Raw genomic sequence first — 17,466 nt, forward strand, 5'->3', positions numbered from 1 at the left:
AAATGGAAGTTACATTCAGAATATTATGACCCATTTCCTAATAAAATGCGACTGTATTAGATTTTAAATCATACGCTAGAGGAAAAAATTAAAAGAACAACTAAAATAAATTATATTAATTCTATTAAATCCTATAAAATGTAGCACCTAGCACTACTCAAGAATTTCAAGGCTCTGTTTCATTATGAATACACTTTGCTATTGATAAACTTCCCGGACAATTTAACACACAGCATTAAAAATCGCTGCAAAACTAACATTTTGGTCAGGATCACCACAGACCTTATTAAAGTTTTCTATGCATCCTTGAAATGCTTTAACTTTTCCCTACACCTCTTCAAAACCACATTTCTTATTGAAATCTATATTTTGCAAAAGAAAACTGGTAATTCTGAATTTTGAAAATATGTTAGGCGTGACAAAACAAAGATCTTGTGCCAGTTACATGTTCTTAGCTGAAAAACCATTTAAGCTACATACAGTTGTTCTTTTAATTTTCTCCATTTTATATGAAATTAATTGCATTTTAATCTATCCGAAGTATTTTTCTTTCTATTTAAGAGCTCTCATTTTATGTTACTTCTAGTTTTTATAATCTTTTTATTTTGTTTCTTTTTGTTTCTTCAAAGTAACTGTAATTCTAAATCAAGCTGTCAGTTTTAGTACTAAACACAAATTCCGTCAGTATCGCTATCTTATGACCTCAGTTTGATAAATAAATTCTAGGGAAATATGAAAACCTTTCGAAAAATGAGCCTGTATGAAAAGTATTGGCCGATCCATTTAAAAATAATAGCTTCTTACTTGAACTTGCTCTATATAATATAACAGACTGTTATTTCTTTTACAGTTCATATGAACCAGATTGGAGACGTCGTTACTGTCCAGGCCAGAAAGTAAAGATTCGAGTTCTAATTCTGATTACGAGACAACTAATGGTTCCCACTGAGGAGCTCGAACTAAAGTGTGGTGGACGATAATTTATCGCCACCTACACTTGATCAGTTCACTTCATTTGTCGATGAATAGGATCACCTGATCTTTACCAATGGTTAACAGGTACTGTCCCACATTTTTCATTAACTAGTTTTATTTTAATTTTAAATAATAATAATAAAAATCTGAAAGCTTTCAGATTTTTAACTACGCCTAAAGGGGTGTTTTTTAACGTTTTACCTTTATTTATTAAATATCATATTCTTCGCAATTAAACCGTAATATTAATCCAGCAGCAATATCGCAAAATATTTAAAAGAGTATATCCTTAGAATTTTTTATACACAGTATCGCGCGCTGGAGATAAAAAAAAAATTTTTTTTTTCCTACAAAGTTGCCATTGCTGGCTTTGAAACCGTTGAGTTTCTTAATCAAGAAATCATAAATGCTTTACAAAATATGAAATATATAATGAAACAAATTCCAAATTTAGGTTTCCAGAGTATATTCCCGTGGAGACGTGCGTTATTCAAAACTGGTTTTATCACAATGCGAGAAATATACATACATTTATGCAGATTTTTCATGATTTAATTTCTTTAAATATAACACAGGGTGATAATATTTGGTGGCAACCATTTAAATAGTGATTCGCCGTTTATAGTGAATCGACGCAAAATGCAAAAACGAAATTAATATCCCTTTTAGGCAAATTGCCCCATTTGGAATAATAATAACAACTTATATACACTTTTATATTACTTTAATTAAAGATCTTCAAGTTCCAATAACAACAAATATTTTCTAGCTCATAAGAAAATCGAATATTTCTAGAACTAGGCTGACTTTCGACGAATAAGGGATAGGAATGGATGCGGGAAAAGCTCTTCAGTGAGAGCAGTTGAAAGATAACTACTAGAAAAAGAAATCGCAAAATCTTTTGAGCCACGTACCGTGAGAATGTTCAAGTACTTTCTTCTGTAGCTATAAAATGGGGCATTTTCTGACATAAAACGGATCACCGCTACGCTATTATTCACTGTAATATGCTTCTTATCCATCCTCGTAACTACTGTGCATGTTCAGAACAGTTAACTGTACTTCGCAAGTACTGAGAATATTACTTTTGAGCAAACTAAAGTAGCACAGAGCAAAATATTTACTTTTTTATTGATGTGAAAAGTAATGTTATACTTTTAAAAATGAAACTTCGGGTTTAATGTATGGCTGAGAATGGTATGAGTTAAGACAGAAAATATCCATCAAATGTATGGATGATAAAAATATCTCAGAGATTGTGTTATAGTTCTCTGTCTGTGGTCCCCAAAGCCTGTCCATAGGTCCTCCTAGGTTTCAGGTTCCTTCTAGGTTCTCATCAGGAGATTAAGTAGGGATGTGAGTGAACGATATGGCCTGCATACACGTTTTTTGTTCCATTTTTTACAGGAATTAACCCCTTCGCGTCGACTGTCACGTATACGTGCCAGCAACGAACACAGTTATCTACCTGCCGACACGCAGGCGTGCCAGAGTATTGTTGCATTCTCTACCGACTGTCACGTATTTGTTTGTGTCAGTACCTTGGAACGTTTTTCAAACTATAATTTCTGCCACAAGATGGCACTGTATGTCCATATGGTTTCAGATACATGTGCATTAGACCTTCTACTTGAAATGAGAGAAGCATGACTCACATACACGTGTTTTTGATTATATAAACAATCGGGGGAACTAAATGTTTCCGAATGGCGTGATTTATGACGTCTCTTTAAATCGCACTTTATTCGCACGTCGTAGTTGTTTATTGTAAGTAGAAGTTTTATATGCGCTAAAGCGTTGAGTATTTCCGTTTACAGTTCAGTTTTTAGAAAATAATTAGATCTTGTTAGACGTGAATTCTTTCTGTTTTTACCGTTTCAATGTCGAAGCGTCGAAAATGTTTAACAGAGCATGAAATAGTAGAAATGATGCAAAATATTTCAGATATTGATTCTGATATTCTGATATTGATTCTGAAAGATTAACTGAAAGACATTTTCCAAAACTTTGTTCGGAAGAGACTGATAAGAAAATGAGACGACGATGCTTCGTTTGTTCACATTCCCGGAAAAATCCTCCAAAACGGCAAATGAGTTATTACGAGTTCAAGGAATGTAACGTAGGACTGTGTGTAGATCCCTGTTTTCAAATTTTTCATACGAAAAGAGAATTTTAAGTAATATATTTAGTTTTCAGATTATAATGTTAAAAGTCATAAAATGGTGAGTAATTAAAATAAAATGTGTAAAATATGCATTTAAACAAGAAATAAGGTAATTAAAGTATATATATATATATATAAATATATATAAAGCATAAGCCGTTTAAATACTCTTTAGAGCATTATTAAACAATGCGTTGATACTTCGGAAATTTCATGGATTTAGGCTTAGTAGCAAAAAAGCCCCCGGCCCTGGAGAGACGCTCGCGGAAGACACTGCCGGCCTCCGCGATAAGCGCGCGTTTTCGCTACCCGGCTCGAAGGGGTTAACAGTGGATTTTAACGTGTGCTGCTTGATTTGTCTCGATTCAGCTCTATTGCTTGATGGCACTGTGGGTAAAGAGAAGAAGTTTTATATTGGCAAATTAGGTGTAAAATGTGTTCTTGAGAGTAAGTGAAAGTAGGTAAGTGAAAGTGAGTAAGTCATTTTCTCTACTCTGTTTATTTTTAATTTGCTGTTACACGAAAAACCAGCAACAATGATAAATCGCTTAGAAAAACATACTTTAGATTTTTTTGACCATGTTTGAAGATTTTTTTTCTCCTCTTTGATGATAATAAATGGATCTCTTTAAATTGCAGTCATTTAATTACACCCAAGTTTGTGACAATATTTTTTCCCATTTGACAACATTTCCCTCCATTTCGACAACATTTTCCCCATTTGACAACATTTCTCCCATTTTTGACAACATTTCCCCCCCCCCATTTTTGTGTGGGTAATTGTTTCTCATAAAGAATATTGCAGCGCTTTCTGTGTTAGGCGATATATCGTGGACAAAGATGCTGCACATTAAATCAGCATTAATCACTTTCTTTACAGTTGGCATTGGGCAGTTTAATGATTTTTCAACTGTCCTTTCACATATCGGATTTTATTTTAACATTAAAAATCTTACCTTTGCAAAATTCGAAGCATTCTGTTTTTTCCTTGGATATATATTTGGAACAATTTTTCCATTTAAAGCAAAGTTTTGACGCTTTTTCATTTTTTATTGACAATATTATCTATTGATGCTTTAGATATCGAAAACCCACTTTAACAGCGTTTTTCAATAACTAGATATGAATAATTTTCTTCGGAAAGAGTGCATGCATTGCTTCTTTAAAAGAGCCATTTTGTATGAAAATAAAACTGTCAAATTTCAGATGATAATTTATACTTTCAAAATATAGTTGCAGTTTAAAACATTGCATGCAGACGATTTTTTATGCAAAGCAAAATCGTCTAAAACGTGTGCGAGAGCCTCTGTATACTTAGCATTTTTTTTTTTTTTTTTTTTTTTTTTTTTTTTTTTTAAATCTCCGATATGGAATTTAGAATTAGATTTTAAAAAAAGCACTTGGCTTTGATTTTGAGCAAAAAGAAAAAATTCGATGCAGTTTTATTTAAAATAAAATTTCTAAATTGATACAGTTTTATTCAAAATCTGCATTAATCTAAGATTACTTTTTAACTTAATTTTAAAACTTTAATCATATATTTCATAGTATCAGTTGGTAAAGCAAACGATTTTACGTAAATTGATCTTAGCACTATTTTTAGTCCAAAGGGAGAATTTGTCCAGATGGGCTATTAATTTTGTTTTGCCATTTTGTGTTGGTTCATTATAAATGTTGGTTCACTTTTCAAAATTATTGCCACCAAATATTAGGGCCCTGTATTATATTTAAAGTATATAAATTAAATAATGATGAATTTGCATAAATGTATGTATTTTTCTTGCATCTTGATAAAACAACGTTACCTAGCGTCATCAAATTTTTAATAACGTACGGTTCCACCCGAACATGGGCAACTACTAGCCCAAATTTGGAATTTGTTTTATTATCGATTTCATATCTCGTAAAACTAACGAATTTTTTATTAACAAACTAAAGGTTTTCAAAGCGAGCAACAGCAGCGTTGTATAGAAGAAACATTTTTATCGCCAGCGAGCGAGACTGTGTATTGGAAATTCTAAAGATATGCTCATTTTAAAATTATTTTGCGATATTGCTGTTGAATTTTATGGTTTAAATGCAAAGAAAATTATATTTAATAGAGAAAGGTAACACACAAAGCGTTAAAAAAATCCCCATTTGGACGTAATTTAAAATCTGAAATATTTTCAGATTTCTTTTATTGTTTTTTTATTTATTTTTTTATTCTTTTTTTGGCTTCATACAATAACTTTTTATCTTTCGCCATACATTTGTTAATACAAAATGTACAATTACGTAACGTATTGTCATTCTTATTCTTTTTGGAAATATGCACAAGAGAGTCTGATCAATCACCAGTATCTGAAGATGACAACAAAGCCTGGTGTGTATCTTATAAAAAATCTTGGCGACTTAAGGATATTTTAAACAAGCATTACCTTATCTCTACTTATCACGGCTCCGATGGCATTGTATTCCTTCGCTTCTCTTTTTAGATTGAACTTTTTTTTTTTTATTCTTTTTACATTTTCGCATTTTGTCTTAATTAGCGTGGATATATATTCAGTAGTTCCATTTATAATGCAGAAATTTCCGGCCCAGGAAGTTTGTTTAAATTTAAATTACACAGATAAGCGTTAACAGTACTTTAGCATTTAATGAATTAAGCTCATTTTATGCACTGTTTAAATTCTTGACTTTTCTTAAAATCGGAGGGGACTAACTCTGGCCCTTTACGTTTTGCGCTGTACCATTTTTCATATCTGAAGTCGATCATATACATACAGAAGTTGTCCACTCCTGAATCACTATTAGAATAGATGTTGCTGTAAATTTCTGTAAATATTTAAATTCTTACGATGACTCTTATAATGCGTATAACGCTTATAATTTATTTTTACTGCACTTATAATTTATCCTCCCTTTTGCGTTAAATTTAAATCCTGTCAGTGACGGTTATAGCTAATATAAAGCTTATAACTTATTTTTTTAACGCAAGTAACTTATTTTCCCTTCTGCAATGCATACACTTTTCAGATAACGCTTCGAAACTTGCAACCCTAAAAAGTATCATGCTGTTGAATACTTGCTTTTCGGACGATAACACTTAATAATTCATTCTCACTTTTGTGTCGAATCACTTTTGCGGCGTACGAACATCGCAATTAAAAAAAATACATATTTGCGTATTTCGTTGCAATCAGCTGCACCAGTCATATATAAATATATATATGTTGTTGTAAATGTTGCGTCAAACTTCTGGGAGAGGTATGGCACATGATAAGGATTAAGAACTGTGTAGGAACCCATGCCCAGAAACGTAACTGTTCGCCACCAAGGGGTGGTACAGGAGAGTGCTATTGGAAAGTGAGGATTGCCTCATTCAGAGGGCTAGGCATCATACGAAAATCATGGAATACGAACATTGAACAGCTCTCTATACGAAGGGAGAAACATGAACTTTAGTGTATGGAATAGGAGGTTGATGGACGAGCCGCTACACGCATTTATGGAGAACGCTTCCCCGACAGACATCAACCGCACTACAGTTTTCTCGCACGTCTGCATCAAAATTTGTGCGACTACAGGTCATTAACAAGTGGCGGGAAAACTGAAGCAGGCGACGATCGACTCGCTCGGTCGTTAGGGAAAAAAGCGAGTTGGATCCGTTGGAGAGTAATCCAATGACCAGCATACGTGCCATTGCCTCTCAATTAAGAATGTCCCGTACCAGTGTCCAGCATGTCTTGAACGCCCAGTTCTTCCACGACTTTCGTCTCCAAAGGGTTCAATTACTACTTCCCGATGACCATCCTGAACGTGTGCGTTTCGGATAGCGGTTTCCGCAAGAAAGAACCCGTGAAGTTAATTTCCCAGCTTATGTATTGCTCGCGGATGAGGCCACATTCAATAGGGAGGGCGTGTTCAGTCACCACAATTAGCATTTGTAGGCTCAAGAAAACCCACTCGGTGTGCGGCACCATACGGCACAACAACGCTTCAAGGTTAATTGTGTGGGTAAGTTTGGTCGATGACTACTTAAGTCGGGCAGTAGCTTTTATCATTTAGGTTGAACGCCACGAATCATTTGATCTGGAGCACGTTCTTCCCGGCTTGCTTGACAATGTTCCACCAAATGTGACGCGTAACATGTGGTTCCAACATGATGGGGCGCATGCTCATTTTGGACTAAATGCTCGTAGCCATTTGAACAGATCATTCCCGCATCGATGGATTGGGCAGGGTGAACCGGTCCTCTGGCACCCACGCTCATCGGATTTATCGAGCCTTTATTTCTTTTTGTGAGGAGCCATCAAAAGTGTGGTGTATTACGATCCTGCAGTGTCTGAAATATATCTCGTGGCAAGACACGTCTGCGCAGCTGCTACAATCAAAGAAACTCAGGATTTGTTTGAACATATCCGGCAATCAATGGTCAGTCGGTGTCAGGTATGTTTGGCATCTGGTGGTGCAAATTTCGAGCATCTCTTGTAACATTCAAGCTGAAGTACACCATTTGTATAATGTCCAATATATGTTTCAAATTAATCCCTCTCTTGTTTCCTCTCCCATCTTCTACCTGTGCTAGCATGTATCCCTGACATTTCCGGGCATAGAATTCTTAATCCTTTTGATGTTTCATACCTCCTCCAGAAGTTTGTTGCAACATTTACAAGACACCCTTTATAATACCAACTCTGTTACTTGAGTCGGTGAGCTTAGTTTTTTTTTCTTTTTTATATGTTGGTAAATTACACATTTTTATTCCTTAAAAAATGATTGAATTATTTAGTTTTTATGTTCAGTTAAGTTGTTCACGCCTTTAGTTAACTTGCATGCAATTTTTATAGAAGTATCAACAATTTAAAGTTGTAAGTGGCGAGTTAAGCCTAACGAACTGTCTCTTTTAAGAGTGTGACCAAAAGTAGACTTACACTTTTGTACACCGAAAAAAATCTGCCCTCTTGTCCGCTGCCTGAATTTCTTGTTTTTGCGAAGAAACTCTAACTTTAATTGTGAAAAATTTTCTTTTAAATGCTTTAACTATATTTAGTATTTTATGTTTTTCTGTATTTAACAATTTTTAATGAAGATATAAGGTATTTTTCCCCATCTTCTTGGCATGCCTTCGTGGTGTGGTGGTCTGCACGCTAGGCGCGTATCTGGAGGTCCGTGGCTCGATTCCCGGAGAAGGCGTTGCTCATTTTTCATCTTTCCTGCTTTCAAGATATTCACATAAAATCCCCAAGAACTGACCTCCTGGCATTCCAAAGATTTTTAATTAAAGATAAACATCAATATCCAAAGTTTCAGAAAATTATGCAACGACTCTCTTCCTACGGCCTAGATCTCTGTCAAGTGTAAGTCAACATACAGTTTAAACTTAGTGAACTTTTACATGCTGTGATTATGGACAAAATGGATCCACTCGTGAACTTTATAAACTGCAATAAACCAATATATCTGAAATAACCCATGGACACCTACCTCTTTAGCATTATTATAACAATTCATTTAACATTGTGTTGCCAGTACTAATTATAATTATCTTATTATGTTTATTTGTTTATTAATTATGTTTATCTCCTATTTTCGTAGCACCAAATCAGATGTTCAATTTATCTTGTGAATCTCAAATTGTATTCCTACTATTTTGTAATCTACTTATGCCCTACACCATTATTTTTAATAAATACTGGATGCGGGGCGTACTGTGGCACGGTGTACCATAATAGGCAAACTTTAGACCTTTTGAAAAGCTTCAGTCTATGCAAATTCTTATAAAACTTGCAGTTACCCCCCCTTTTTTTTTCTCTCAAAGAATTAGTATGGGAAGGCATTACCAGTTGACCTATGGTACATCGCTGTTGTGCCCCATACTTTTACCTTTACCTATAAATACATTTTGATCTTTATGTATTTTTTGCTTTGCCGCGAAAGGAGAACAAAATTAAGTGAATGAGAAATACATATCTCTAATGAAATTCTCTAAATAAATGTAAATGAAATGCAGCAGAAAATATGTATAAGTTAATAGGCGGTACAAGTAAGTCATGTGGTGTCCACGTCAGAGTTTTTCATTACCCTAATATAAGAGAAAGTTGTAAGAACCGGTAATATATGTCTCACAGAATAGAAAACATCCCGACATTATTAGTTTTCTTTGAGTCGAATTGCATTTCTGTCCAGTCATCTATGAAACATCCACGAAAGCCTGTTGAAATAAAGAAGAGGTTAATTTCACACCTAAACTAGCAGACGATTTCCAGCATAAGGTAAGCTTTCTTCTGCATCGCCTCTTCCATATTCCCATGGATTATTTATCTTAGCACAAAACTATTCCTTTCAAGTCTTAAGGTAAAAGCATGAAGCCTGAAACTGGCAAAAATCTATTGAGTTCATAAAGTAATATGTACTTGCTTTTCTTGGAATATTTTTAATTTATCAGAAGCCCTAATATATATTTTATCCCAAAGGGACAATTGGCCCCAAACGGTTATTAACTTCTTTTTGGCATTTAGCATTGATTCACTATAAACGGCATTTCACTTTTGAAATTGTTGCCACCAAATCTTGGAGCCCTGCCTTGTATTTAAAGAAATTAAATACTAAATCTGCATGAATGTATGTATGTTTCTCGCACTGTGAAAAAACAATGGCACCTAGAGACATCCAAGTCTGAATAACCTAGTCCTCCACTCCAATATGGGCATCTAGAAACCCAAAATCGGAACTTGAAATTGTTTTGTTGAACTGAGGTTTTCATTTTTACTTTATAAGGTATTTCTCCCACCTTCTTGACATGCCTTCGTGGTGCTTCGCGTATTCCAGAAGTCCGTGGTTCGATTCCCGGCGAAGGCGTTGCCAATTTTTCATCTCTCCGGCCTCGAAATAGCCTAATGTCTCTACAACTTCTTTCAAGGAAGTGAAGCAAGTATTGTAATCACAAAAAATTCCGGGTACCATATTTCAACGAAAATATTCATTTTGACCGCTTTCGAATGCAATTTAGGAATGGTTTGCGGGACATCTGTACCTAAGGACAGAATAAAGGACTCTTTTTCCCAAACGAATTATAAAACTGATGTAAAATTAATTCAGAAGAGATTTTTTTTTTCATGGCGTTTTTACGTACGTACATACGTATGTATGTCTCTTACATAACTCAAAAGCGATTAGCCTCAGAACGTTGAAATTTAGTACACAGGGGCAGCTATAGCCTGTAGTTGTCAACATCCTATTTTGGTTGCAATCGGCCGCACTAAAAGTATACATGTGTGTATATATATATATACATACATGTATGTATATGTGTGTATATATATATATATATATATATGTAATATTAAAAGCACAAGGAAAAGCCGGAGCAGTGTAGATGCGTGATTAGATCCATATTGAAGAAGAATTTTGATTGCATAGTATTTAAAGAACTTGGCAGTCGAGGCAGTTTTAATTCCATTTTTATTTCCAATTGATATTTGTGGCCACAATCACTTGGCACTCTAGTCGTGCCTTTCCACAGAAGATTTACATTTTTGATATTGTTGGGATAGAAAGCAAGCCAGCGAAATTACATTTTAGCACGGTAGAGAGCAAAAGCTGAAGTGCGTAGTTATGAAGGATGGAAGCACGCGAAGAGGAAAGTTTTCGTTTGCAATTTGGTGATTGGTCGTCAAGAGGCATCTGGTATTAACGGTTACGTAAGATCCCATGATTAATTTGAATGACGCAATGCAGATAAGTTATTACGATTTTGGAATAGAGAGGAAGAATTAATGTTTATAGTTATATTATAATTCTGATTCATACATTTTTATCTTACATATATATATATATACTTAGTCTGTTACTCGGCTCAATGAGCTAAACTTTTTTATTCATATATGTTGGTAAATTATGCATTTTTCGCTTTAAAAATGATTGAATTACGTTGTTTTTAGCTTCTGCTTAATATTTTTATGCTTTAGTTAATCTGCATGCAATAATTGTATAATAATCGACAATTTAAAAGTTATTTAAGTGCGGCTAGGCCTAATTTTTTTTTCCATAGCAACCGTATTTGTTTTCGTTTGAAACTCTTAGTAGAAAAGTAAATTAAGTTTTTCCGCAGCTTCAGTGCCTTTTTGCCGAGTGGGACCAAAGAAAACTTTTAGTTTTGACCACCGAAAAATCTGCCTCCTTGCCTGCCGCCTTTAACTGCTGCCTGCTTGCCTTTCAAATATAAAAATTATTTTTAATTGCTTTAACTGTATTCGGTGTTTTATGTTTTTCTATATCTTTCAATTTTTACTGAAAGTATTTTGAATTTTTATGTATTTTTGCCTTGTCTCGAACTGGGAACAGAATTAATTTAATGAGAAATCTAGCTCTAACGAAATTCGAGGAAATCCGTTTAAATGAAATGCAGAAAAGTGTGTATATTTTAATATTCCGTACAAGTCTTGTGGTGTACACATCAGCTTTACCACTTTAAGAGCTTTTTAAGTGTGCATGCCAGTCAACGAAGACATAACATAAATTACAATAAAACAGTGTGGTTGGAAAATATTACAGCTATTCTTAGTAATGCTTATTGGGATAATGAAAAGGGAAAATCACGAAAATGAAGGTTTCAATCAGCCCTGAGACCGAACACAAGTCTTTCTCCCAATATTCAGCTGTCTTAATGGTTCGGCCAGTGGTCGGGCACGGTCATTCTTAGATTACGCATGCTAACAAAAATTAAAAATTCATTGCAAATTTTAGGGAAAATGTTTCACGAAATTTAACTTTGTAGTCTGTAGAGTCGTTAGGTTTTTTTTATTACTAGAGACATGAAAAATGAGCAGTGCCTTCGCCTGGACTCGACCCTGGACCTCTCGAAAACGCGCCGAGTGTGCTACCATTACATCACGAAGGCATACAGAAAGGAGGGAGATAGTACTGTCTGTCTATGGTAAGAACACCTCTCGCCAGTTTGTCTGCAGCTGTCTGTTGCCGTAGAAACGAGCTCTAACCCATTTTTCATAGGGGTGTCTTGAAGACTTACTTCTGAGTTTGCCACCTTGGCGCATTTAAAGATGATTTGGCGATATTCACATTTTGTTTTAGTATGTATAACGTATTACGTTATACATACTAAAACAAATTGACTAAAACAAATATCATTGACCCTTTGCGTCGACCCCGACATCCAATTTCCGAAAATGAAAATTCGATGGCGTAGATAAAGCTTTTGCAGTCAAGAAACGGTCTTTGATTTTGCCGTGTGAGGTACAAGTCGCTGAATTTGCCATCCCTCTAGATGTACAATGAGTAAAAATAAACTTGTAGGGAAATAAATTTAAAAATCCGTGTTTATTTTTGAAGAAAAATTTTAATTTTTATATTTAAAAAAATCATGCTATTATTTTGCTTCTTTTTTGTTTATTTGTTTGCTTGCAAAATCATAGATGACATCTTAGAAATCTACTTGATTGCACCATTCTCTGTAATATAGTATAGACGCACTTCATAAATATAAAATAAATTTAATTTTTATAGTTCTCCCCTCTAGCTGATCTACCGTAAACATTCAAAGCAATTTCTTCAGTCTTTAAATGACGTTCTGCTATGTTTTTATTTCAAAATTTTCTATTAATTTATTGCTTGTGCTTTAATAATGACTAAAAATTTCATCATTAAATGTATATGGAATCATCTTGAAAGTAAAAGCGTTTTTTTACATACCCATGCTCTCAATAAATACTTTTTGCGAACATTTCTTCTTTTCCCATACCTTTAAACTAAACCAAAAGCTGGTTAATTTAATGGCGGAAGGAAGCGAAGGTGAATTAAAATCAAAACTGCTTTTTCCTTAATTACCAGTGGTTTGGGTTGGTTTATATGATTACGGAAAGCCCCCAGGGCTAAATGCCTAAGAAGAGGGATGCCTTAATGGAGGGCTTGCTAAGGGAAACTGGCTGTGCGCCCAAAACTGTCTCATGTTGCCAACATTTCTTTAAAGCTAAATTGCTGTCAATCCATGTTTCATTGATGTAAGCGATGTGGCGTTCACTTGCTCTGAGTTTTCTCATTTCGCGTAAATAATTGTTCCTCCAAAATACAATGTGAGGTCTTTCGATAAGAATTTTTTTTTTCCTACGCATTCCAACGAAAATTCATTGAACACAAAACTTTGCACAAAGAGTCTTTTTGCCACGGGAAGTCTATTTTTTGCCTCAAGACAGGCAGTAATTTCCGCACAGATGGCACTTTCTTTTCTTTGATGTAAAAGTCTTGTATTGTCTGCCGTAGAACGCATTTGTCAAAATCGTCAATTTCACACTTATGATTAGCAGGGCTTTTACATTTCTTTCCAAGTGTATTCAGAAGTTTATTTTCACCCATTGTTGATACTTCGCTCTTCAAAACTTAAGGAAAAGGAACTACTAAAGAGTTCGCCGAAGCTTCAGAAGCGCAAAATTCTGCGACATTATACACGATTTGACGTGACTGAGACTTTAAAGTTTGACCTTTCTTAAACTGGAAGGGCATTTTAAAAAATTGGCGATTAACAAAGCACTACGAAAATCAAGCTAAATAGAAGCGAATTTGAGCAAATGCTAGCACAAAAGATATAACAACGAGAATAAAAATAGCTAATAGTAATAATATAAGGCTTAAGAAAAGATGCGTGCAGCTGGAATGAAGCCGAGAAGACGAATGATAAACTTCCCTTAAGCCAACAGTCGCCAAAAACAAAATAACAATAAAGCAACCCTTGGTTCGTCCCTATTTGAAATATACTAGCCCTGTTGCTATAGTGACCGCCACTCGCCAGACACCGTGGCGGGAGGTGTTCTTACCGTAGACAGACAGTACCTTATATATTCCCTCTTTTAAACGGCGACTGGTGATACTTTTTCTTAACCCCTCAACTTCCTCTCGCATTGTCTCGCCAGGATGTAAATATAAAATTACCCTCTTCGTCGTTCGTAACGCTTCTAGCGGGTTCAAGTGAAACTTCTGCAGGACGGCCGTAACGCGCTACAAGCGTTCTTCTACATTTTAAAACTTTTAAACGTTTAAAAAGCTTTCTAAATATTTACTTGTTTGAGTTTTTATTTGCTCTAATTCCTCCTAGATGGCAGCACTAATCAGGCACTCTATTTCTAATTGAATTTGCCCCCGGGTTTTAGGAATATTCGCGCCATTTTACATAAGATACAAGACAGTGAGAGATGGCTTCAAAGTCTACTCAGCAGGAAAAGAGAAAAAATGAGGTTGTGAATTGGAAAGACAAGAAGGATGTACGTTTGATGAGTACAGTCCATAATAACTCGATGATTGATGTTGGAACACGGAAAAGAACTGTAAAATAACCAATAATTGTAAAAGATTATAACAACAAAATGGGAGGAGTGGACCGCCTGGAACAGATGTTATCAAATTATCCTGCTGTTAGAAAGGAGCAGAGATATTATTTTTCCATTATGGTTTATTTCCTTATAATTTTACTTAATATTCATTGACAGTCATCCACTACGAAAGTCCTGTATGGAAAGTTATGATGTACAGAGAAAACAACATTACACGTTGTGAAAAACAGACGGCCGCTGGGAAGAAATTTTCGCGGACAGGAGAGGGCGGCGAAAGGGTTGAATGAAGTGAGTATTTAAACGGGTGAATCTCTGAGTTTATTCAGATCGTGTTTTCGCTAGCCAGCACACGTTTTGTTGCTATCTCGTCGTTACTGTAGTAAGCCTCTTGTCCATTTCGGATTATCGTGACGCCTGTTAGGCTTTATTGAGTCAACCTAAGTAGACGTAACTTAACGTGTTAATCCAGTACTGTTTTATTTTAGATTTGAATTGATTTATTTTCTACGTTCAAATTTCACCGCAAGTTGACGGTGTTATTGTAAAACACGAAGACCGTGCCTTTCTGTTTGTGTTGGAATTAAATAAAGGGCTATTTTCACCCTTCTTCTGTGCTGGTATTTCATTTATGCCTTTGCGAGAATTCGCCAGGTTCATTGTAGGACCTAGTTTAGTTAATGTGGAATAAAAGAGAGATCTTACAATATGTTCCTTTTGATAGCAGTTAAAGAAACTTTAAAAAACAGGAACTTGCTTTTTTTCTTTTCTCATCGACGGTACAGTAAATAGACAAATATCAGCCATATTTAAATAACACAGGAATAACGGTAAAAGCAGAAATAACGGGAACATTTCAGAATTTTAGAAATTTTACTTAAACGAAAAATTAGAGAGATGAGCGACTTGCAAAACCATCATAAAGCACATACATGATAACTTCTCATAAACCCGGATTATAAAATCTAAAATTTGAATACAATTATTCAGCTGTCTTTCATGATGATACTGATTCCCCCATCGTTGCATCCATCGTCTTTTCCAAAAAATTTGTCTCAGAACTTTACATTTCATACAGAAATAGAGATGCACAGAAAATAAACTAAAGAATGCAAAATTCACGACAGGTATTAAGTATATTTATAGCAAGAACTATATTCGCCAGTATGTTTAACGTCGACCATTTCCATTACTCCATATTTCGACCATTTTTAATGGCCCAGCCAGCGGCCGGCGGTAATAGCCACTGAACACTGGTAATTTGATCCGATGATCTAATCCCGCAAACGGGCTGGCTGTAGGCACCTTCGTGACTTTTCCCATGTGTGACGTGTATACAAGCCAGTTTCAATTAGAAAGTCCTCCACGAAGGCATTTCTCCTTTCCTTGTAGTGTCTAAGGACGGAACATGTAAAAAAAAATCTGAAAGCTTTCGGATTTTATTACGCCCAAAGGGGTGTTTTTTAACGTTTTGTGTATTACCTATATTAATTCAATATCATGTTCTTCTCTCTTAAACTATAAAATTCAAGCCAACAGCAGTACACAAAATATTTAAAAGAGCATATCTTTAGAATTTCTGATGCACAATCTCGCAGGCTAGAGTTTTTTTTTTAAGATATATATATATATATATATAGAGAGAGAGAGAGAGAGAGAGTCCAAAGGGATTTGAGCCCCGAAGGACTATTACTTTCGTTTTGGCATTTTGCGTCGGACTCCTATAAATGTCGGTTCACTTTTCAAACTGTTGCCACAAAATGTTAGGGTCCTGCATTATATTTGAAGAAATTAAATAATGAAAAATCTGCATAAATGTAATGTATGTATATTTCTCGCATTGTGATAAAACAACGGTATCTAGAGCCATCCAATTTGAATGACGTAATCCTACTGCGAATATGGGCATTTGAAATCCCAAGTTTGAAATTTGGAATTTCTTTTATGATCAATTTCATATTTTGTAAAACTTTAACGAATTTTCGAGTAACAAATTCAACGATTTAAAAGCGAGCAATGGCAACACTATATGGGGGGGGGAACCTTTTATCTCCAACGAGTTGAACTGTATATCGGAAATTATAAAGATGTGCTCATTTTAAAATTATATTGCGACATTGATATTGAATTGAATTTTGTGGTTTAAATGCAAAGAACATGATATTTAATAAATAAAGGTAACACACAAAACGTTAAAAAAACGCCCCTTTGCACGTAATTTAAAATCTGAAACATTTAAGTTTTTTTTTTTTTTTTTTTTTTTTTTTTTTTTAAATTTATTTCGCAAGTCCCGTACAGTGTTGCAATTGCTCCCTTGGAAATCGTTGAGTTTCTTAATTAAAAACTCATAAATTTATACCGTCGTATTATCAAAATGTGAGAAACATACATACATTCACGCAGATTCTTAATTTTTTAATTTCTTTAAATGTAATGCAGGGCTCTAATATTTGGTGTCAACAATTTAAAAAGCGTTTCGCCATTTATAATGAATCAACACTAAATGCCGAAACGAGATTTATAGTCCTTCAAGGCAGATTGCTTCTTTGGGCTATAAAAAGACTACTTTAATAACCCCACCTTTACGGCAAACTAAAACTGTGTCCGAGCGGTTTGATTTAGAGTCAATAATGAATAAGCATAACGTCACTAGACAATCGGAAGATCTTCATTTTAGTTTTATTTAAAACCGATTCATTTTCTCTAAACCGATTTAATTTTTGAAAAAAAAATTATTCAACTGCTACTTATGAATTTCTTTTCCCGTTCTGGACACAAATAATTACAATTTGAGACCTGCCTTCAATGGAGCAGTATGCAGTTGAGTATTTTCCAAATTAAGAGATTCCGGAATTTAGTAAAGTGTGTTAATAGACACGATAAGCGACTTCATTTCAAAACGGATAAACAATGGGGATGCAAGTGTATGCAGCCTTGAGGCCCTCCTCAATTGCTATAAGCTAAGAATGAAAAGCAGAACAGTGATCAGGGTTTCTACTCTTAATA

The 17,466-nt window shown here is 34.8% G+C and overlaps 1 long non-coding RNA gene across 1 annotated transcript in view; it reads left to right on the plus strand.

Moving 5' to 3' along the window:
* The first annotated feature begins 855 nt into the window (after window positions 1-855).
* The window catches only part of LOC146997843 (uncharacterized), a 98,822-nt gene continuing 82,211 nt past the window's right edge, over window positions 856-17,466 (plus strand). The window contains exon 1 of the long non-coding RNA XR_015040552.1: window positions 856-1,059. This is a non-coding gene — a long non-coding RNA (uncharacterized LOC146997843). The remainder of the gene's footprint in view (window positions 1,060-17,466) is intronic.

The sequence above is a fragment of the Stegodyphus dumicola genome, chromosome 4 (genome assembly GCF_044657685.1).
Source record: "Stegodyphus dumicola isolate Sdum_Otavi_A_Nest chromosome 4, ASM4465768v1".
NCBI lineage: Eukaryota > Metazoa > Arthropoda > Arachnida > Araneae > Eresidae > Stegodyphus > Stegodyphus dumicola.